This window comes from Nomascus leucogenys, chromosome X (genome assembly GCF_006542625.1).
Source record: "Nomascus leucogenys isolate Asia chromosome X, Asia_NLE_v1, whole genome shotgun sequence".
In the NCBI taxonomy this organism is placed as follows: Eukaryota; Metazoa; Chordata; class Mammalia; order Primates; family Hylobatidae; genus Nomascus; species Nomascus leucogenys.
The window spans coordinates 18,701,988-18,726,428 of record NC_044406.1 but is presented as its reverse complement, the minus strand read 5'-3'; the positions used below and the strand labels follow the sequence as shown (position 1 = coordinate 18,726,428).

Sequence of the window (24,441 nt, the reverse complement as noted above, 5' to 3'; positions counted from 1 at the left end):
GGGATCGGGTTCACCGGGGAGCAGGGACTCTCGAGTCCGGCCGAGGGAGGGGCTGCTGCGGGGAGACCGGCGCGCTGGGCACGGGCGGCGGCGACCTGTGGGGGTTTCGGGTAGGGGGTGCAGGGTTTTGCCTCCCCCCCGTCTGCCGCAGCGGTTTCTGCTGCTGCAAAGAAGAAAGTGGAAGCCTAAGGTCCCCTACCCCCTCCGTTTCTGAGGTCGCAGAGCTGGACCCCCGTCCCTGTGAGTTTAACTTGAGTTTCCTGTCCATGGAGGTGAGAGGGTGATATTCAAGGAGATCAGCGGCCGCCGTAAAGGGCTTTCTGGTTTTCCTTGCCCAGGATCTGGTGACCGTCCCTGAGACACCCACCCTAGTGCCCAAAACCCAAACAATATACCCAAACAGGGCAAAACAGAATTTCCCCGGGCGCATCACTACACCGAGCTTTTCTGAACCGCCCCTGTCCCAGAATAACTCGAGGTCTGCGAAAATAATCCAGACAAGACCCATTCCAAGGTATCACCGCTCCTCTCCGGAGTGGAAAATCAATTCCTGATGGTGGCGCGTCTGTAATTCTTCCTTCTTGACTTTTTGCTGCCTTCTCTCCCCGCAGCGGACTTTGGGGGATTACAGGATGATAGGCTGCGTGTGTGTAATAGTTACTGAGTGAGTGACCCCATTTCTGGAAAGCATGACTGAAACGCGGGGGTGGAACGGGGCAGGCTGTGATGAGTGGTGTGCTTGGCGGCAGCCGCTGCCCTGCCGGCCTCCGCAGTGTGAGAGGTAGATAGGGTTACTGGTTACGTCAGTAAAACCGAGGCTCAGTTTAATCTGAGATGCGGGACACTTGCATTCTCCGGTATAATGGAGAGGGCGGGGGATCAGTTCAAATCGCTTTTCACTTTTTTCCCCCAGTCACCTCCACTGCTGTATAAAAATTTTGCTTGTTCTCCTTAACGCACGCAGAGTTGTAATAGTGCTTATGATTGGTGCTTAGTATTTTGCGACTTGGATCATACTTGTAAAACCTGAACTAAATGCTGCTCTTCAATGGAAAAGACATTGATATATGTTGAAAGAAAAGGAAAGAAAGAAAGGAAATCATGTTTTTAAGACTGGCAGAATCACAAGAACTTTATTTAAAATTGTTAACCAGACTAATACTATAAATATTTTATAAAAAAGCCAAATTTATGATGTTTAATAATCCTTTAGATGAGTAGTGTAAAAAACAATATGCAAGAGCTCTTGTCATATTTTTCCCCAGAAATTTTTTTGCATTAAATAATATAACTAAAAGGTTAATAAAATGTTCTCAAAGTACTGAACTTGTGGAAAGAAATTAAATTTGCTTTGAGCCTGACTTTTACATACAAACATTAACAATTGCAACTCAAGATCAGTCCACATTTCTGCTTGGCATGTATCGATGTGATAGGAAAACAATATCATTTAAAACTCCACCTTATCCTTTTTCTATCTAGAATGCATTTGGATAAGGAAGCACAAAACATATTTATTTAGCACCAACTATATGCCAGGTACTGTGCTACATTACTATTTCATTTTATCCTTCCTGTGACCCAGCAGGGTAGGATTATGGTCCCCATTGTTATAGATTAGGAAACCAAATCTCAGAATTTAAAAGGTACAAAGATTATAAATAGTAAATGGCAGAGCCATAATTCAAAGCCAGGTGGATACAATTCATGTGCTTCGTTTTATATCAGTGTAGATGTTCCAAATCTTTTGTGGAAAAATTCGGGGTATAAATAAGCAAGTAGTTAGAGGTCATCTATTTTCCAGAAACAGAGTATTATAAGAGGTCTCATTTGGTAAAGCCTTGTTATTTCAGTTACTATCATGTTTTCCAGAACTTGGCAGATAGGGTTCCACAATTTGCTGTTTTCAAAGAATTTTCTTGCTATTATGGCATAAGGTATGTCAAACAGAGCCAGTGTTGCCAAGATTTATTAAAACTAAATTCTAACAAATTGCCTTTAGATATTTAATTTCCTTTGCTTGTTCAGCTATTTCAAGTAAATTACTTCTGATACAATTTGGAAATATTGAAGACCGTGAGGGTAAGGTTGAAAAGTTCCACTCAGAGGTCTAATATTTTCACTATTATACCGTTTCCTCCCCAGTAGGTTCTTATCAGATAATTGTATTTTACCAGAGTAACATCGTTTTTTTTAAAGAGTCATTTACTTGAGTAAATACATCAAAATATTTCTCTCCAGGTTAAAAGATTTCAGGATTGGTCTGTGTAGGAGTTTACATTTATGGTCTCATCCCTAGTACACTGTGAATTCTTGAAAGCAGACATTTCCCCCCCGCCCCCCCCGAATCCTCAGCATTCAACACAATGCCTGGCACTTACATATTGTGGACTTAATAAATATCTGCTGAATGAATCATGAAAGTCAGGAATAGGATGACTATGAATCTTATCTCTTTTTTATCATTTTAATCTCATTAAAATATGAACAATTTAAAAAGACCTCAGTGCCTCAGTAAAAACACAGGCAGTTTCTTCAGTTTCTTTACACTGGCCTTCCTGCTTTAAGACCTCACACGAATCTCATGGTGTTCAAAACAAAAAAACCCTTGTGGTTAAACTCAAACGTGGGTCAGAACATGATAGGCTAGAACTAGGCCAAATGTTTAAAGAAGCAAATTTAGGATAATAAAGGAAGTACTATGTAAGCAAAGTAAGGATTGGTACAAGATAAAAAACAAACTAGCTTCCTAACTGGTCTAGGTGAACTCTTTAGTGAGTTACTTAAAGATGCTAATATGCTTTTGAATATTTGACTGTTTAGAGGATGGATAGGTAGGAATTATGGCTCTTCTGTTCTACAAATTTCTTGCCACTGCTGTCAGAGACAGCATTTACTGGATCATAAGCCTGACCTAGAGTGATACTTTTTTCTCCGTTGCAATAGAGTAGGTATAAATGATAGTAAATCTAAATATGAAGTTTTCAAAATAATAAAATTATGGAGGTTATTTTTGTTTTATAGAAATATGTTATATAAAATAGCCACAATATAATGTGTTGTATACAATGTGTATTATACAATGTGTTGTATGAAAATAGCTACCTCGACTTCTTTAAATAACAGGTACCCATGATGCACTGAAAAATATTTTAAAAATCAAGTATATAAGTATTTTATTATAGAAAATGAGGCCTTTGTGTGGGAGATCATGTTTAGTGAATGTGCAGCCATTTTTAACCTCAAAGATTATATAGTATTCTATAGTATAGTACATAGATTTTATAGTATTTCTACTATATAAATATTATATAGATTTCTTATTTCATCTATAGGGAAAATGCTCTATTAAAGTATAATTGATTTTGAAAAAAATGTTTTATTGTTTCTTTTCCTTTTCCTGTTTTATTTTTACCACCTTTCAGGTTTTTTTCTTTCCCCTAAGTGAAGATCTGAGGAGAGGACAGGTATTGTTACATGTCAACTGTCAAGTAACTGTGACACATTACTGAACACTTCATTGTTTTCAGTGATTACAATAGAGGATGTCAGTTTTGTGAAATCTAGAAAACTTTGCTTTATTTTGGCAGCTTGATCCTGTAGTAATGGGGTAGATTCAAAATGTGAAACTTGCTGGATGCATTTAAATTTTATTAATAAAACTTTTATCTAATTACAGGAACAAATATAGGCAGACTTTGTCTTCTCTTTAGTGTACATTTCTGGAAACCACAATAAGTATATCTTATTTTTAATAAGACAGGTGGCATAATTGGACTGTGTACTCCTGACCAAGGATTTGACATTTGCTAAATTATAGAATGACCAAAAATACAGATCACTTATCTAGAAGTCTGAGTTGCAGAACAATTGTCCTAAAGTTTTTAAAAATTTTTATTACTAAGAAATTCATACCACTGTGATAATTAACAAGATTTGCTCTACAGTTCAATGCTCAGGGACATGTGATCTGCCAGGCTGTGAATGATGGGTAAGGTCACAGTTGCCTGGTTGACCCAGTGCAGAATGGGTGCTTTAGACCCAACGGTTCAGATTATAATGAATGACACACTGACATGTTGGTGGTCTCACTGGTAATGCCTGCCTGTGATAGTGCTCAGTTGTTTATGTGCTTTGGTGGATAACACATTTTAAAGCATTGGAATGCAGCTGTGCAAGTACATATATTATACATCCCGTTCCCCAATTCACATAAATAGAAAAAAACAAGTATCTAAATTGTAATACCTAGCATTCAATGTCTTCCTTCCACCCCACTCCCATCAGTGTGTTCTTTTGGAATTAATACAGTGACCTGTATCATTAACCTGGAGATATCAGATCTCAGATATTCTAGTTTATCAGTTTAACACCAAAAAGCATTAAAGCCAAGAAAAACTACCCTATTTAATCATTCAGTAAAAACTACCATATTTAATCATTAAGTTTTGTCATGATTTAGCAAAACAAACACAAATGTGTGTGTGTGTGTGTGTGTGTATGTGTTTTATAAAACAGGTTCAGGATAAAATGTATCCATATAGCACATTATGATTATTTTAATACATTTGGCCTATTTATTTTTTGACAGTTTATCAAGTTGTACAATTTAAAAGCCAATATTTATTAATCCCTAATGTACAGAAACATAGGAGGAAGTTGTCTCTTTGGTTAAACAAACTGTTGAAAGATAAACTTTGGCACACCAAAATTTTTACTTTTCAATTGATAAATAATATTTATACATTTTTATGGGGTCATGTGATATTTTGTTCCATGCATAGAATGTGTAATGATCACATCAGGGTATTTGGGGTATCCATTAATCATTTCTGTGTGTTGGGAACATTTCAAATCCTCTCTTCTAACTATTCTGAAATATATAAAACATTGTTATGAACTATAGTCACCCTACTCTGCTATCCATTGTTAGAACTTATTCCTTCTGTCCAACTGTATGTACTGTGCCCATTAACCAACCTTTCTTCACCCCCACCCCCTCTGTAACCCCCACACCCGTCCTATCCTCTAGTAACTCTCATTCTGAGTAGAAACTCCCTACCTACGAGCCCCACGTGTGAGTAAGAACATGCAGTATTTGTCTTTTTGTCGTGTGACCTGTTTTAAGCAAATACATTAGGTACTAGTAATTAAGTATTTTGGGTTTTGCTCATTCTTAAAACTTAGAAGGGACTTTGTGGGGTTATTTGGATTAATAGCAAAGTATTAAAGAACATAAGCTCTGGAGCCATAAAGACCTGTGTTTGAGTCCTGGCTCTGCCACTTAATAACTTTGTAACCTTATGCAAGTTATATTTAATATCTCTATACTTCAACATCCTAATTTGTAAAATAGGGATGAAAATAATGTCTACCTCATAGAGTTTTGGTGATAATTAAGTGAAATAATAATATATGTAAAGTACTTGGTTCAGTACATGGTTTAAGTTTTTAATAAACAACAGTTACAATGAATCATCCCTCTTAAAGAACTATCTCAGTTCTTTGTTTTTCCTCTGGGGTATTTTTTTAGAATCCAGCAAAGCAATTAAAAGTGATTTATTTGATTGATCAGTTTAAATAGTCATGGTAATATCTGAATGTAATTGAAAGGGCAAGGGGAACAGAAATCTCTTGAATGTTGTCCTTTTTGCATTGATCCCTTCCTCAATATTGTCTTTAAAGGGAAAAAACATTGTGAAGAATATATGTGGAAGAAGGAAGAAAGGAAAGTTTGTTCACATTTTTAACATTGCTCAAATTGGAAGATGTCTCACAATCCATGGGATGTCATAGTTTAATTAGCAGCATGTTTTTCCTTAACAATATATAAAATGATAGCGTATCTTACACTTGATTGTATCTTTTATTAATCAATGAAATATAGTGTATTCTGTATGTCTACCTCTTGAAGGTAATGTGTCCCTGAAGAAATGGTTAAAGTCAGTTTATAGCATCAATAGGTAGAATTTTAACTTTCTTTCTAAAACATACCAACACAAAATGTGCACACCTTTTTATATTTTTAGGATGAATCCATTCTCTTAATTTTTAGGGAAGGAAATTAATATATCACACCTCCTTCCCATTACTATAAATACATTTGTTTTAGTTATTTGGAAATGCCATAGGGTAACTGGGTTTTCCTGTCTAGAAATGTAATCCTTCAGATTTTGTCTGTAAAGTGGTGTTGGTTCTTACAGAACTCTAAATAGTATGTATAGTATTTTTCAAGCTGTAAAGTCTGTGGAGATATGATGTTAAAAGGTGTATCCATGCCTCAAGAATCACCCCCCTCCAAAAAACAAGGTAGTGTGGCATAATCAAGTAAGTTGGGGAAATGTAGCATTAAATAAGATTTAACCTGTCTTTACTGTATAATTTAGAACTTTTAAGATGTTGTATACAATGAATCTGCAAAACGGATATGGCCCACAGCATTTGAGACTTGATGTCAGAACCCCTTTTTTGTGAACCATCTATTGAAGTCTCAGCGGACACAAAGTGCTTTGCACAACACAGTTTTGGAAAGTCTGATAACTACAGTAACGCGATCCAGTATTGCCTGGAAATGAGCTGTTATGTTTAATTGACTATATTGAAGTGTTTTCTTTAACTGTCAAGAGTTTTGTTTCATTTTGAATTGAAATCTTTCTAAATTGTATAAAAATGTTCCGTCTTAATAGTGAATATAAATTTAATAATAATTTAAATAAAAGTTAAAAATAATTTACACTTTTGATTCGATGTTCTGAAAATTAATGGTCATATTCTACTTAATATCAAGCTAATTGCCCCTACTAAATGACCTGTATATTGACTGTTTCTGTAACTTATGTCTAATATTTGTAGTTGGAAAATTCTCTTATATGCCACTTTATGCCACTGTTAATCTGCTTTTCTCTCCCATTTTCCTGTTTAAATTAATTGCTTCTTGTTTTCACTTACTAGAGAATAGATAGCTAGGATTAGTAATATAAAAAAGTTACAGTTTCCAAATAATGTAAAATAGCATCCTCACCCTTTTTCTGGTCTCTGCTCATCATGTACAAATACCTCTGGGGTCAGGGGTGTTTGCTGGGCATATTACCAAATAATGAATAGTGATTTTATGTTTTACATACCATAACAGAATGGCTCAATTGCTGGCATTACCTGCCCTGCATATTTACCTTCCTCTCTTGAAGATGTCAACTAGAAAGTAGAACATAAATGAACTAAAAAACAGGCAGCTTTAAATTGAAAGCTAGCCTACTGCCCTGCCTGGAGTCAGGTCTCCATATTGTGAGTCCTTTTCTGTTGTTCTCATAAAATAGTGCTAGTTTCCTAAATATTTGTTACTCTACACGTAGGTGTAAATCTAAAAGCACTTTTAGATTTCTTGTCATAATAGAATTACAACCATAGCATAAGTTAAATCGAATTTTCCCATCTTAACTAATATGTCCGTGGTCTCTTATATAACTTAAAAACTAGTTTTGTTTTGCCCACCATATAAATTGATTTTTATAATCTTACATATGGTAATAATCTCATCTTCAAATCTGACCTTGTCATTTAGATTTCTGTGAGTTTCTCTCTAATTCTTTGGGCCACAAAGCTTGTCATAGGAAACTTGGTTCAGTCATTTGATATGTGTTAGAAGCAGATGTCAAATGATAGCCTGAAGCAAAAGATCATTTTGACATTAATAGATTGAAATGCATCTCAAGTGCAGTGGTTTGGGATAAATCTTCACTCCAGAAATCTTGTAAAACCTGTAGCAAAAATCTCAGCTACCTAGAATGTTACTTCATTTCTTCACATTTAGGAACAGAGGCATCTATCTGAAAATAATATAAAATAATAAAGATTTACTTAAAATCACAAAAAATTTCTAGATCAGCACTGTTTAGTACAGTAGCTGTTGCCCATATGTGGCTGTTGAGCACTTGAAATGTGGCTAGTATGGAAATCAATTTTTAAGTTTTAACTAATAGTCACTAGTGGCTATTGGCTACCATGTTGAACAGTACAATTCCAGATTACAGGATTAGTACAAATTGAATGCATTTTTTACACCAGTGTTTTTTCATTTCTACCTTGTATGATTTGTATCTTGAAATTAATAGGCTAAACCTTTTCTAAAAACATATTTAACATGCTTTTTCAAATTATGTTTAATCAGGTTAGTTTTGTCCTTTTCTACCTTGAAGATTCTGATAAACCCTCTAGGGTGGTACATACCCCACAAATCACCATTCTACTCTTCCTACAACTTTAATAGTTTTACTGTGACATCTCATTCAAGTGATAACACTAAAACATTGGGGGAAATTTAAATATCAAAAAATGTTGTAATTATAAGTTTCCTCTTGTGCACCGAGCTTACAGACCGAGACATAAACAGTAAGACTAATGTCTCTGGGTAGAAAAATATACAATTATCTTCTATATTATTGGATGGATAAATTACTGTATGGTAATTTGTTTAAATATTGTGTTGCATTCACTGTACTGTGCTAGTTAAAACTGAAAAAGTGGATTGGTGCATCTTGAAATATGAAAGCATTTAAATTTTTTTAGCATAGAATTTTAGAGAACAATTTAGCCCTACCCTATTTATGTAAGAAAATTGAGACCTGTTCAGGCAGACCTGCGCCAGGTGATATGTTAACAAAGTCAGAGTTGGGGTGTGCAGCACATTCATTTCACTAAAATTCATTTTGTCATCCACATAATATCAATACAACTTTTTAATTTTATCAAAACTATTTTAAATATAAATTCTGAAAGAGCCACAATGCACAAAAGTTCAAATATTACTTTTTCTCTACCCTCTGCTAATTTTAACTCGTTTGCTGTGTCAGAGTACTCAAACCCAAAATAATATACAGTCTTGCCTTAGCCTTAATTTATAAGTCTGGAAAATACAGTCCTTAGTTTACAAAAACAACTTCAGAATGTTCCTGCCTACAGACGAAGGGTGAGGGGTACGTTGAGATCACTGCTCTTTCTTTCCCAAGTGAAGATGGAAGGAAGCTCACGTCTATTGAATGCCCCCCTTGACAAGTCACTTTGTGTATATCAACTTGAATGAAGTATACAGAATTATCCTCAACTTACAGGTGAGGAAACTGAAGCCTAGAAGGGTTAAATAACGTGCTCATGGTTGCACAGCTAGTAACTGAAGGAGCCAGAATTCAAACCCAAGTCTCACAGATTGCAAATTCTGTTGACTTTTCACTACACAGCCCTGTTTGAGTTGAGAACATCCAGGTGAGTGACTCAGTCTAAATGAAATCTGCTACAGGGGAAAAAGGTTCCAGGTAGTTTACATGAGTAGCTATTGTGGAGATGTAGAGAATAACCTAGAGAGATAGGTGACTTCTCATATATATAAATATATGTATGTATGTAGCATAAAGCCGCCTTCTCACCAAGGAGGCCTGTAGAGATGATGTGATCCTGGCATGAACTAGGAATGCTGTTCACAATAGAGACAGTGCTTAAGTAGTCAATAAAGTTTAAAAAGTTAGTAAAACTGAGTGAAGTTGATGTTAGTTTCCAAATACGGTGGGTTAAATAGGCTTTTGTGAGTTGGCCTGAAAAACAGCATTTATGACATTGTATGGGAAGATTATTTGAGATTTCTAACCAGCTGTCTTACAAATAAAATGTCTAACGTTTGAAACAAAAATTACAGTACTTGGAAAAAGGGGGGCCTGCCTAGACATTACTTAACAGCTCTCTTTACAGAAGCCTCTAGGTGTATGCCTGAGTAAATGTGCTCTGTTCTTTGATTGCAGCTTATTAAATCATTACCTCTCTATCTTTGCATCCTCTTTTCAGAAAAATCTACTTGATGTTCCCTCAAAGTGCCAGAAAACAGAATTTGGCTCAACCCAAAAATGTTAACAATTATCTTGCTACCGTATAAGAAAAGGAAATTTAAAAGGAAAGTTATGCAATCTTTTTTTTTTTTTTTCTTAGACTGTCAGGTCAAATAGCCCTAATTAATTCCTTTTATTTTTCTTTTTTTTTTTTTTTTTTGAGACAGTGTCTCACTCTGTCACCCAGAGCATTTTGCTCTAATGCTGATATGAAAGTTCCTTGTATATGTATTTCTTCTCTGTCACCCAGGCTGCAGTGCAGTGGTGCAATCTCGGCTCACTGCAACCTCTGCCTCCTGGTTTCAAGTTATTCTCCTGCCTCAGCCTCCCGAGTAGCTGGGACTACAGGTGCCCACCACCACGCCTGGCTAATTTTTGTATTTTTGGTAGAAATGGGGTTTCTCCATGTTGGCCAGGCCGGTCTCAAACTCCTGACCTCAGGTGATCCATCCACCTTTGCCTCCCAAAGTGATGAGATTACAGGCGTGAGCCCGCACATCCGGCCTAATTCCTTTTTTTTTCTTTTTTGAGACGACATTTTGCTCTATTGCCCAGGCTGGAGTGCACAGTGGTGCAATCTCAGCTCACTGCAGCCTCTGCCTCCCGGGTTCAAGTGATTCTCCTGCCTCTGCCTCCCAAGTAGCTGGGATTACAGGTGCCCACCACCACGCCCAGCTAATTTTTTGTATTTTTAGTAGAGACAGGGTTTTGCCATGTTGGCCAGGTTAGTCTCGAACTTCTGGCCTCAGGTGATCTGCCCGCCTTGGCCTCCCAAAATTCTGGGATTACAGGCATGAGCCGCCATATCCAGCCTAATTCCTTTTTTAATTGAGATATTTACATACTATAAAATTCACCCTTGTATATAATTCGTGGCTTTTATTAAATTCCCAAGGTTGTGCAGCCATCACCACTATCTGTTTCCTAGAACATTTTCATCACCCCAAAAAGAAATTTCATACGTGTTAGCAGTCACTCCCCATTTCCTCCATTCCCCCAGTCCCTGGCAATCACTAATCTATTTTCTGTCTCTAGATTAACCTATTCTGGATATGTCATATTAATGTAATCCTACAATATGTGGCCTTTGTGTCTGTTTTCAAGGTTCTTACATGTTTCAAGGTTCATACATGTTGTAGCATGTAGCAAGACTTCATTCTTTTAAGTGGCTGAATAATCTATTGTGTGGATATACCACAGTTTGTTTATCCATTTATCAGTTGATGGACGTTGGAAATTGTTTCTACCTTTTGGCTATTATGAATAATGCTGCTGTGAACATTCGTATTAAGTTTTTATGTGAACATATGTTTCCAGTTGTCTTGGATATATACCTAGGAGTAGAATTGCTGAGTCATATGGTATATCTATGTTTAGCTTTTTGAGGTACTGCCAAACTTTTCCAACTGGCCTGTACCATTTTACATTCCCATCAGCAGTGTATGAGAGTTCAGCTTTTCCATATCCTTGCCGTCACTTATTATTGTCTTTTTTACTATAACCATCCTACTGGGTGTGAAGTGGTATCTCATTGTGGTTTTGATTTGCATTTCTCTAATGACTACTGATGTTAAGGATCTTTTCATGTGCTTCTTGTCCATTTGTATACATAATTCACGTGCTTATTTTACTGTTTGAGGGACTTAAGTTGGCTTTTGTTCCAATGCTGATAGGGAAGTTCCTTGTATATATATTTCTTCTCAGAAAACTTAGTTTCAATACGTGCTTTTAAGATATTTTCTTTCTTTTTAGATTTGATAAATACAAGGCTTTTCCTAAAATAGTGGTTTTCCAAATGGGTTAATAGAGCTCTAGGTTCTATGAGAGTGCCTTAGGATACCTCTCATCTAGGGCACCCTTTCTCTCAGCCAGAGTGGAATTCCTAGAGGAACACAACAAAGAGTTAAATATTGGTTATAGAACTTAAAAAAGAAAGTTACAGAAAGAAAACAAAGATTGGGGCAGTGATATTTTTCCTTAGAGTCTCCTCGGCCTAAACTAGTCCATAGTTTCTTATTTAAAGCAAAAGTGCAAGAGTTAATTGAAGATTAATTATTAATCTTAATAACAGAAAAACAATACTCCTAGAATCTCTGAAATTAAATATAAGTCAACAGATAAATGAATTCAGGAATCCATCTCAAGTGAAGTAACATATACAGGTATGTTATTTGAAGAAGTAAAAATGCAAATAAAACAAAACCTTATTTGCCTCTTTTCTTTCAAGTTCCTGCTGGCTTTTGGTATAATTCAAGAGTAATAGCTATCAAAATGGATGTTCATATTAAGTAATCCTTAGAGAAATGTCATAGGCAAATTAAAAATAAGTTTTGCCTTGGATTAATAAAAAGAAGAGCTCATAAATGAGTTTTAAAGCTATCTCCTGCTCACCACCTCCCCTCCCCTGCCAGCTCTTCTGAGTATGTATAGTATACTACCAGGTGAAAATGAATTAAATGGAATTATTTTCTTTTGGAACATTAAAGTCTAGAAGTACTGGGGTGGGCAGGAAGTTTAATAGCATGAAACAAGGTAAATTAGGAAAGAATAATATAAGCAGATGTAATTGGATCTTTAGGAGGAAGTTATGACCTATAATGTTACAGCAGTTTTCTGTAGTACATTTTCAACCATAATGTGGAAAATTAGAAAATAAATGTTATTTTCAACATAAAAATTAATCACTTGGAGGATACATCTGGTTCTGCCAAGATAGAGGACCCCTATTCCTCCTTGATCTCCCTTACAGCTAAAACACCTTAGACATAACAAACAAGCACAGGAACACTCTAAAGGTGGTAAAAGAAGGCAAACAGCCTGCAGACCTTGGGACTCAAGAAAACCCAGGGAATTCGCTATTTGTGTTCTTCCTGTCACCTCCCATATATCCTAGACAGGGTGCTATGAAAGCCTCCAAACTAGAACTGCCAACAGTCACAGACAAAAAGAGCTCTGAGAAAAAGCCTGTTTCCTTTAGACAAACAACTAGGGGAAAGGTAGCCAAGTAAGTCTGAACCTTTTTGACAATACTCACCCTACCCTGGCCAAATACCATCAGAAAAACCCCACCCCACCCCACCCCAAAGAAGCAAATAACAGTGCTCTCACTCCCCAACCCAGTGGTGTGGGCTGGGGAGATCAGAGACCTAAGCACCCATTTCTTTGCCCAGCAAAAGCAGACAGCACTTTGGTTCCCCCTGCTGGGTGGTTTTGGCAGACCAGGCAGGAAGCGTTTTCCCTCATTCCACTTCGAGCAGAAGGAAGTTATGCTCTTGCCAGGGTGGTGTCTAGCAGCAGTGGGGTCTAGCAGCAGATTGAACCTCCACCCCAACCCAGAAGCAATGACACTTAACGAGGTGACGTGAGCCAGGGTTAATCCGTACTCTACCCTCACCTGACATCAACAAGGCAGAACAAGATGGTTGGAGGTAGGATTCTCAACACATCTTACCTCCACTAATGTCAGTGGGGCCCAGTGGAGAACTGAGCCTTCACTCCCATCTGGCAAGTGATGGGTGGCAGGGCTAGTTGGCATTCTGCTTCCTCCTCTACCCTCCCCTGTTGTTAGCTGGGTCCTTTGGGGAGCCGAGCTTTTGGCTTTATAGTGCAGCAACAAAGAAGTATGAGTCAGCCCTCTGCTTTCCTCCTCCCTGTCATCAGTGGGGCCCAGCAGGGAGGTGAGCTTACACCCCTACTCAGAGGCAATGAGGTGATACAGGTTGGTGCCCTACTTTTATTGGGACTAAGAGTGGAGCTAAACTTCATCCCACCCATCTGCAACAAAACAGTGTGAGTCATTGCTCCACTTTTGCCTGGGTGATGTTGGTGCGGCCCAGAGGGAAGTTGAACATACACACTCTACCTCAACAGGAAGATTGCCTGCTTTGGGAAAAAAAGAAAGATTAAATAGAAAAGAGTCCTATAATCTCCAAATATCCATTAGACAGTAGAAAATCACTTATACCAAAAACCAGGAAAATCGCAACATGAATGAGAAAAGACAGTCAACAGACATCAGCACTGTGATAATTCAGATGTTGTAATTATCAGACCAGAATTTTAAAGCAGCCATCACAAAAATGCCTCAGGGAGCAATCACAAACACACTTGAAACAAATGAAAAATTAGTCTCAGAAAAGAAATGGAAGCTATAAGGAAGAACCAAATAGAAATTTTAGAACTGAAAAATACAGTAAGTGAAATAAACTTACTACATGGGCTAGACAGAAGAATGGAGATGACAGGAAAGAATAACATTGGAGATAAAGCAATAGAAATGAACAATAGAGAAAAAATAAACTGGAAAGTGAACAGAGCCTCAAGAGCCTGGTGAACATTAACAAAAGATTTAACATTTATGTCATCAGAGTCCCAGAAAGGGGAAAAAGAAAGTGGACCTGAAGAAATAATGGCTGAAATTTCCCCAAATTTTGCAAAAGACATAATCTTACAGATTCAGGAAGCTGACTGAATCCCAAATAAGATAAACCCAAAGTAATCCACTCCTAGACAAAATCAAAATCAAACTTTTGGAAATGAGTAGTTATTGTCTAATAGATACGGAGTTTCAATTTTGCAAGATCTGAAGATTAGTTGCATAATGTGAATATACTTAGTACTACTAAACCATACACTTAAAATAGTTGAGGTAGTGAATTTTATGTTTTATGACAATTGAAAAAGTAAAATATCAAACTTTTCAAAATTAAAGAATCTTTAAAGCAGTTAGAGAGAAATGAATTGTTACCTACAAGGAACAATTTATGCAACAGCAGATTTTCCATCAGAATCTATGGATGCCTGCCAGGCACAGTGGCTTACGCCTATAATCCCAGCAGTTTGGAAGACTTAACGCCTGTAATCCCAGCACTCTGGGGGGCTTATGCCTATAATCCCAGCACTTTGGGAGGCCAAGCCAGGAGGATTGCTTGAGCCCAGGAGTTCGAGATCAGCTTGGGCAACATGGCAAAACCCCATTTCTACAAATAATAACAATAATAAAAATAGATAGCCAGGCATGGTGGCACGTGCCTGTAATTCCAGCGACTGGGGAGGCTGAAGCTGGAGGATCACTTGTGCCCAGACAGTCAAGGCCCCAGTGAGCCATCTTCACACCACTGCACTCCAGTCTGGGCGACACAGTGAGACCTCATCTCAAAACATCTATGGATGCCAGAAGGATATGGCACACCATTTTTCAAGTGCTGAAAGAAGATACTGTCAACCCAGATTTCTATGCCAAGTGAAAATATCCTTCAGGAATGAAGGTAAAATCAGAGTGGTCTCGGACGCAGGAAAACTAAGAGAATTTGTGAGTAGCAGACCCTGAAAGAGAATGATAAAAGAAGGAAACTTGGACTGTCAGGAATAAAGAAATAACATAAATTCTGCATAGTCTCTTCCAGAAAATAGAAAACACTTTACAACTCATTTTATGAGGCCAGTATTATCCTGATAGCAAAACCTAAAGATAGTATAGAAAACTACAGGTCAATATCCCTGAAGCACATAGACACAGAATCCTCAACAAAAACTAGCAAAACAAATCCAACAACATATAAGAATTGTATGCCATGACCAAGTGGGCTTTATTCCACATCAGACACAGTATTCAAAAATCATTCAAGGTAGCCTACAATATTGAAAGGTTAAAGAAGACAAGTCACATGATATTAATGGAGAAAACATATTTTTTCTTGATCATAAAATGGCTTATAGGAAAGAGAAAAATTTAGCTAAGTTAAACATTCATTCATAATAAAAACTCAGCCACCTAATAGAGGGGGACTTGCTCCACTTGATAATGAACCCACAGCTAACATAAAACTTAATGGTGTAGTCCCAGCACCTTGGGAGGCTGAGGTGGAGGATCACTTGAGGCCAGGAGTTCAAGTCCAGCCTGGGCAATATAGCAAGGCCCTATCTCTAGAAAAACAATTTCTAAAAATTTAGCAAAGAATAATGGCACACACTTATAGTCCTAGGTACTTGGGAGACTGAGGCAGGAGGAACCCTTGAGCCCAGGAGTTCAAGGCTGCAGTTAGCTGTGATCATACCACTGCACTCCAGCCTGGGTGACAGAGCAAGACCCTGTCTCTAAAAATAAAATGGGAGGAATCATTCCAAATGATTTTAAGACTTATTATATAGCTCCAGTACTCAAAATACTGTAGTATTGGCAAGGGGATATACACACAGATCGGTGGAATAAAATGGAGAACAAGAAATAGACCCACGTAAGTACAGCCAACTGATTTTTGTCAAAGTTACAAAAGCAGTTTGATAGAGGAAGGATAAATAACCTTTTCAACAATGGTGCATGGAGCTATTGCACATCTATAGGTAAAACAGTAAGTCTCAACCCAAATCTCATACTGTGTAAAAGTTAGTTTAAAATGGATCGTGGATTTGAATGTAAAACTAGAAAACTTTTAGAATTTAGACATAGGAGAAGATCTTCAGGACTGTGGGCTAAATGAAGCATTTAAACCTGAGACCAAAAGCAAATTCTATAAAAGAAGAAAACAATAAATTGAACTTCTGAAAATTCAAAACCTTTTATCTATGAAAAAGACTCTGTGAAGGGTATGAACCTGTAACTGAGACCGGACTTGTATCTACAATATTCAAAGAACTCTCAAAACTCAGCAATAACAAAGACAAGCAATCCAGGCAAAAAATAGACAAAAGAAGTGAACAGACACTTCACCAAAGATGAATGGCAGATAAGCATATGAAAAGATGTTCGGCATGGTTAACTATCAGGGAAGTGAAAAAACATGATGAGATATCACTACATACCTATTGGAACAGCCAAAATAAAAAATAGTGACAATAATAAATGGCGAGGATGCAAACAAACTAGATCATATATTGCTGGTGAGGGCATAAAATGATACAGCCCCTCGGGAAAATAGTTTGGCCATTTATTAATAAACATATACTTGCTATGTGATCCAGCAGTTGTACTCCTGGACATTCACCACAGAGAAATGAAAACTTAGGTCCACATAAAAGTCTGTGCACGGATGTTCATAGCAGCTTTATTTGTACTATCCAAAAATTAGAAACCAAATGTCCTTGAATGGGTAAATGGTCAAATAATCTAGCACATCCACATCATGGAATAATACTACTCGCTAACTAAAAAGGAACGACTTGTCGATACAACAGCCTGGATGAATCTCAAGGGATTTATGCTGAGTGAAAAAAAAGTTACATGCTGTGTGATTTATATGACATTCTTAAAATGACAGAATTATCTCAATGGAGAAAAGATTACTGATTGCCAGGAATTAGGAAAAGGGGAGGGAAGTGTGGTCATAAAGGGGCCACATGAGGGATCCCGGTGGCAATAAACTGTTCAGTATCTTTACTGTAGTGGTGGATATAGAGACCCACACATGTGATCAAATGGCCTAGAAAACACAGCTACATACCTGTAAAGCCAGTGAAATCTGAGTAGGATCTGTGCATTGTAGCAGTTGCAATGTCCTGGCTTTGACAGGAAGTGATATAAGATGTTACCACTGGGGTGAAGTAGGTTTAAAGTGTATGGGACCTCTCTGTATTATTTTTGCAACTTCCTGTGACTTAATGATCATTTGATCATTTCTAAATAAAATGTAAGAAAAAAGTTTATACAGAAAATTAGCTGGGCGTGGTGGAGGGCGCCTGTAGTCCCAGCTACTTGGGAGGAGGCTGAGGCAGGAGAATGGTGTGAACCCGGGAGGCGGAGCTTGCAGTGAGCAGAGATCATGCCACTGCACTCCAGCCTGGGTGACAGAGCAAGAATCTGTCTCAAAAAATAAAAAAAAAAAAAAATCTAAAAAGCATTGAAGTGTCTATTCTCAATTAAAAACTTATTCCCAGTAATTTTACTAATAGGAATAAAAGGATATGTCCTTAATACTTAAAAAAATCATCTCAAACCAATAACCAGCATCATGTTTCGTAGGGACATATTGTAGGCATTCTCATTAAAACTATGCTTGCTATTTTCACTTCTATTTTACCTTCTAGAAGAGCTTGCTAATGCAATTAAATAAGAAAATCAAAGAGTATTCAAAAAGATAAAAGATTATTCATATATGATATAATTATCCACTTAGATAATCTAAGGAAATCCACTAAAAAGGTTTATTAAAACAAATGATAGTCTACTAAGGTGATATTACACAAAATGTATTCAGAAATCAACAAACAGCTTTCCTGTTTATGAGCCATAAACAGAAACTATAATGGAAAAAAGATCTCATTCATAATAGCAACAGAAATGTTGAATGCCTAGAAATAAACATAACAAGCAAAGGACAAGACCTAAATGAAGAAAATTACTGAATTGCATTAAAGAACAGTTTGAAAAAATGAGAAAAAAAGCTATGGTTCTTTAATGTAATTTAAATTACTTTCAATAGGATTTGAAGGTTTTTTGTTTTTTTTTTTAAGATTTGAGGGTAACTTTTCCTTTGTTTTGTATAAATATTCTCAGATTTTTCTTTTCTTTTTTTTTTTTTCTTTTGAGATGGAGTCTCGCTCTGTCGCCCATGCTGGAGTACAGTGGCACAATCTCGGCTCACTGCAAGCTCCACCTCCCAGGTTCATGCCATTCTCCTGCCTCAGCCTCCCAAGTAGCTGGGACTACAGGCACCCGCTGCCACGCCTGGCTAATTTTTTTGTGTTTTTAGTAGAGACAGGGTTTCACTGTGTTAGCCAGGATGGTTTCGATCTCCTGACCTCACAATCCACCTGCCTCGGCCTCCCAAAGTGCTGGGATTACAGGCGTGAGCCACCGCACCCAGTCTCAGATTTTTCGTTTTTAAAAATTTCCTTAGGTTTCTCTAAGTTACAGCTTATGTGAGCAGTTAAAACTTAACAATTTTTAGTAAAGTGTTCTCTTGTTTTTTTTTGAGATAGAGGCACAATCTCAGCTCACTGCAACCTCTGCCTCCCGGGCTCAAGTGATTTTCCTGCCTAATCCTTCGAGTACCTGGGACTACTCAAGTACATGTGCCACCACGCCCAGCTAATTTTTGTATTTTTTGGTAGAGACAGAGTTTCACCATGTTGGCCAGGCTGGTCTTGAACTCCTGGCCTCAAGTGATCCACCTGTCCAAAGTGCTGGGATTTCAGGCATGAGCCACTGCGCCCAGCCTAGTAAAGCATTCCTATTAATACTATTTATTTATGCTTAATAAATATGCATGTAGAATTAATCATGGAAATTCTAATTAGAAACTACATTTGTGGTTATCTTTTCAGAAATTAGTTTTGATGGCTTTGCTACTAGGTTATGTTTAAACCTAGGGTGAGTTTTAAATATATGTATACATATTTTAATTAGAGTGGATCATTTGGATTGTTTCTTCCTAAGTCAATTCACCTAAAAACATGCCTAAAACACTTTGTATTGAGATACAGTTGATATTACACAAACAAGAATTCTGTTAAGCAGGTTCTGATTTATTGTGTATTTAAGCAAGTACCATTGTATCATTTTCCTTGTAACTTATTAATGCTATCTTTTTGTACATAAAGATGTTTGCAAGAATATATATGTTTAAGTGTTAATTAATAGTTATGTTATCAATAATGTTTATTAGTTCAGTAGACATTTAGCATCACTTGTCTTACAGATGGGGAAACAGAGGTTTAAATGATTTTTGCCACAGTCACAGCAAGTAAAAGCTTGGACTTTGAAGCCCAGCATAATGGTGTATCTATTTTGGGTAGGAGGGCTTCATTAAACCTCTGGAAACCAGAATAAATCATTTAACTTGTTTGTAGGACTCCTGAATTAGCCAACCCAAGTAATATATTAAAGGGTTATCCAGAACTCAGATTTTTAGCCCTAGAAATGGAAATGGACCCATTAGGGCAAAGGGCTCTTCAAAATCCCCTCAAATAATAGTAATTGTCGTTTCCCCTGACAAGATGAGCAGGAGGAAAGAGAAGCTGACACTCCTAAACACCCAGTGTGGCTGGGCATACTGAACTGTACCACAACCTCCAGCATAGTTAGGATCCAAATTTTATGGATTAGAAAACTGAGATTCATGTTAAGTCACTTACCCAAAGTACACCTGTAATAAAGAACAAAGCCAGGCTTTGAAACTTGATGTATCAGGCTCCAGAGCTCATGATCTTTACACTGGGATTTCCCTTTTTTTTTTTTTTCTTTTCCGAGATGGAGCCGTGCCATTGCCCATGCTGGAGTGCAATGACGCAATCTCGGCTCACTGCAGCCTCTGCCTCCCAGGTTAAGGTGATTCTTCTGCCTCAGCCTCCTGAGTAGCTGGGATTACAAGTGTGTACCAGCACGCCTGGCTAATTTTTGTGTTTTTAGTAGAGACGGGGTTTCTCTATGTTGGCTAGGCTGATCTCGAACTCCTGACCTCATGATCTGCCTGCCTCGGCCTCCCAAGGTGCTGGGATTACAGGTGTGAGCCACCGCGCCTGGCCTCCCAGTCTTGTGTAATCACAGGCATCCACTAAGGTGCCTGTTTAAAAAATAATATACTTAACAATGGGGCTTCTGGGAATTCTGATTCAGTGTCGGGCTGAGATAGGTCCAGGTAATATATTTTTAACAGGAACCATAGGTAATTTTGATCATCAGGCAGATTGGAAAATATTACCAATGCCATTGTGTACTAAGAGGGTTTGAAGGTATTGGAGAAGCAGGAATAGGATTCGGAGTAGATCCCAATTTTTTTAATTGATACTTTACTAATTTTCTCTAGTAAAATAATAGATCAGATTGTGGAAATTATAAAATTGCTTTAAGTTCCCTTAATCTGCACAAAAACCAATATTGCATTTTTTTCTTTTAGTTGACAACATTCGTACAGTGAGTTCTTTGGCATTATCTGTGTTTACATTGGGGAACAAAAGCACCATTGACAGGTATAGATAAAACTATTCTGAATGCAGAAGTGGAAGAAAAAGTTATACTTAGAAGTAACGTTAAAAACAGCTTTAAACATAGAATCAGTAACTTCCTTGGGTATGAAAACCCCCCAAAATTTTAAATAACTTTAATCTAAAACTTTAATCCTTAAAGTTTTGTGGAAGATCGTAAAACTTTCAAGCTGGGAGAGCTCCTGGATAGTCACATATTTATGGATGAAGCAACCACAACTTAGAGAGGCTTGGGGGCTTGCCCACAGTTAGTGGCAGACTTTCAAATCCGTGCTGGCCAAGATTCCATAGAACTCTTATGGATTACAGATAAGTACCAGAAAAAAGCAACTTTTCCAAGGATACACCAGTTTTTAGAAATAAATGTAGTGTAGGCCGGGCGCAGTGGCTCACGCCTGTAATCCCAGCACTTTGGGAGGCTGAGGCGGGTGGATCACAAGGTCAGGAGATCGAGACCATCCTGGCTAACACTGAGAAACCCCGTCTCTACTAAAAATACAAAAAATTAGCCGGGCGTGGTGGCGGGCGCCCGTAGTCTCAGCTACTCGGGAGGCTGAGGCAGGAGAATGGCGTGAACCTGAGAGGCGGAGTTTGCAGTGAGCCGAGATCGCGCCACTGCACTCCAGCCTGGGCGACAGAGCGAGACTCTGTCTCAAAAAAAAAAAAAAAAAAAAGAAATGTAGTGGCAAGTCATGTTTTCCTTATATTCCCTATTTTGTTTACCTAATTTTTATGTTTTCTTTCATTTTTCATTGTCCTAATAAAAATGAATATATTTAAAGGAATCCCTTTTAGGAGATTATGTAATTTGAAGTATTTTATCTGATCAATGATAGAAAAATGAACCATAACCTTCCTAGAATAGTGTATTTAACAAATAAATACTTTCAGAACATGTTGTGCTAAAGAACTCTAGTTTTCTCCACTTTTGTTACAAAACTATTTTATGAATGGAGAAAAATGAGCATAGCTAGACGCTTGTACGTGAATTCTAACAGCAATATAACAGCATTTCTATGTAAGTAGTAGGAGCTTTGTATTTGAACTTGAATTTAATTATCTTATCTGCAAATTTAATAGCTCTATGATCTTGGACAAGTTATTAAAATCTCAACCTAACTTTTTTTCTTCTCTACGTAATAACTTACCTCATGGATGGTTTTTAATTATTAATTGGGATTCAGTGAGAGAATATGTGTAACACAGGTAGCAATGTAGTTTGAACAAAATAGGCAATGAATAAATGATAGCTGTTACTTACTTCCTTGACCCAGTAGTTATTTAGAAGAATATTAATTTCTGAGTGAGTGCTTTATTTCCTTATTCAATATTTTATTGTAATCAGAAAATGTGATCTGTGTAATTCCTGCCTTTAAGAATTTTAAACTGGCCTGTAATCCTAGCACTTTCGGAGGCTGAGGTGGGAGGATTGCGTGAGGCCAGGAGTTTGAAGCTGCAGTGAGCCAAGATTGCACCACTGCACTCCATCCTAGGTGACATGGTCAGTTTTTATAACTTTTCATAGAAACTTAAAAGGTGAAAACAACCCATTTTCTTTTTACATTATAAAATTCAGTATCTACCTGTTCTAATATAAATTATTTCAAATGCTTTGTCCTTATTTATTATGCTTGTTGATATTAGTGCACTAAAATTTTCCCATCCATTTTCTTTCCATTTATTTTATGTTATGTTCTCCAAAGCATCTGTTTTCGTGTTTTGTGGTTGGTTTAGTCATGGTTAAATGTTCAATACTATTATGCATTTACTGTTTTTAATGACTTTTTTGCTTAAAAAGTGATACATGCTAATTGTAGAAAATACACAGAAGGAAATAAACCTCTGCACTCTTACTATGGAATATTATTAAAAGATTTTTATGTGATTAAGAGTAGGGGTTTTAGGGCCAGGCGTGGTGGCTCACGCTTGTAATCCCAACACTTTGGGAGGCCGAGACGGGTGGATCACTTGAGGTCAGGAGTTTGAGACCAGCCTGACCAACATGGTGAAACCCAGTCTCTACTAAAAAAAAAATACAAAAATTAGCTGGATGTGGTGGCACGCACCAGTAGTCCCAGTTACTCAGGAGACTGAGACAGGAGAATCCCTTGAACCTGGGAGGCGGAGGTTGCAGTGAGCCGAGATTGTGCCACTGCACTCCAACCTGGGTGACAGATCCAGATTCCATCTCAAAACAAAAAACAAAAGAGTAGGGGTTTTAGAATTAGATTTGGGTTTGAATTTCGGCTCTACTTATTAGCCTTAGGCAGTATATTAGACTTTCTCATGTATTCAACAAATATTTATTGAACACCTACTGTGTGTGCCAGGCATTTTGCTAGGGGACTGGGGATCCAGTGCTTAGAAAGATTGACATACCTATCTTGGCTTAATTTCCTCGTTTGTAAACTGGTGATAATACCTCACAGAGTTGTTAAGAAGCATCAAAGATAACAGTCCTTAGCATTTGCCTGGTATGTGGTAAGAGCTCAGTAAATGACAGCAATCATTTTTACTGTGTGTATTCAATATTGATTATATCTTTAAATAAAACGACTTTTTTACTCAGCTTAAGGTTTTTGCCTTACATTTTATTTTTGGTATTAATGTTATAAACACTTGTTTTTTTTTTTTTTTTTTTTTTACTTATCTGTTTGGTTTGGTTTTCTCTTTAAAGTAGTAGTTATTGGTTTACTTTTTTAAAAATATAACCTGATTATTAAAGTTATGATTATCAAACATTTCAAACACATACCAGACTGGAGAGAGTAGTGTAATGAACCAACATATTCCCATAACCCAGCCTCAAGGATTATCAAACTCATGGCCAATCTCGTTCCATTTCTGCTACCTCTTCTCATTCCCCCAACCACCCTCCGATAAACATTTGCATTTATACTCCTTAAAAGATAGACTTTTAAAATTCATAAGGACCTTACTGTCATCACTCATAAAACATCAGTAATTCTTTAATAACATCTAATATCCAGTAAGCCACTTCCTTGTATAATTAAACACTTTAAACTTTACATTTCTTACATTATTACTTTTGGAATGGTTTCCGTCATATTATTTTACATTTTTTATTCTTGTGAGGTTTTTTTCTTCTTCCATATAAATTGTTTTGTTTGAGGAGCTTATGAAATATAGAAGAATGAATTATGGAGGGTAAAAAATCTGGGTTTGAATCCTGCTTCTGCCATTCAGTAATTAACTTTGCTGAGCCTTGGTTTCCTCGACTATAAAATAGGAATAATTATACCTGACTCATGTTCTTAGGGTTGAATGTGATGCCTGCATAAAGTATTATTAATAGTCTCTGTCAGTTATTATCTTTAGTGATTCGAACTGTAATATCTATTCTTGGTTACTGTATGGTTTTTCAAAACATTCCAAAATTTATATTTACTGGATAACTACTAAAAATAATGGTTTTAAAATATCCTTCTAGGAAAGAGAATTTAGAATCTTGGCTTCTCCCACTACCTCTTTTATTTTGAGTTCACATTAATTTAACCTGACGTTACAAATCCTACTTTTAACTTTCTGAAGTGTTTTTTCTTTTATATTGTTTATATACTTATATCAATTATTCTTCACTATTGAACCCTTTTCTTTTAGTGGGATTAACTATTTTACTCAGTTATTT

General features: G+C 37.0%; 1 protein-coding gene across 6 annotated transcripts in view; it reads left to right on the top strand.

Annotated features, from left to right (window-relative positions):
• The window catches only part of RPS6KA3 (ribosomal protein S6 kinase A3), a 117,412-nt gene that overhangs the window by 829 nt on the left and 92,142 nt on the right, over nucleotides 1–24,441 (top strand). The gene's annotated exons all lie outside the window — the stretch shown is intronic.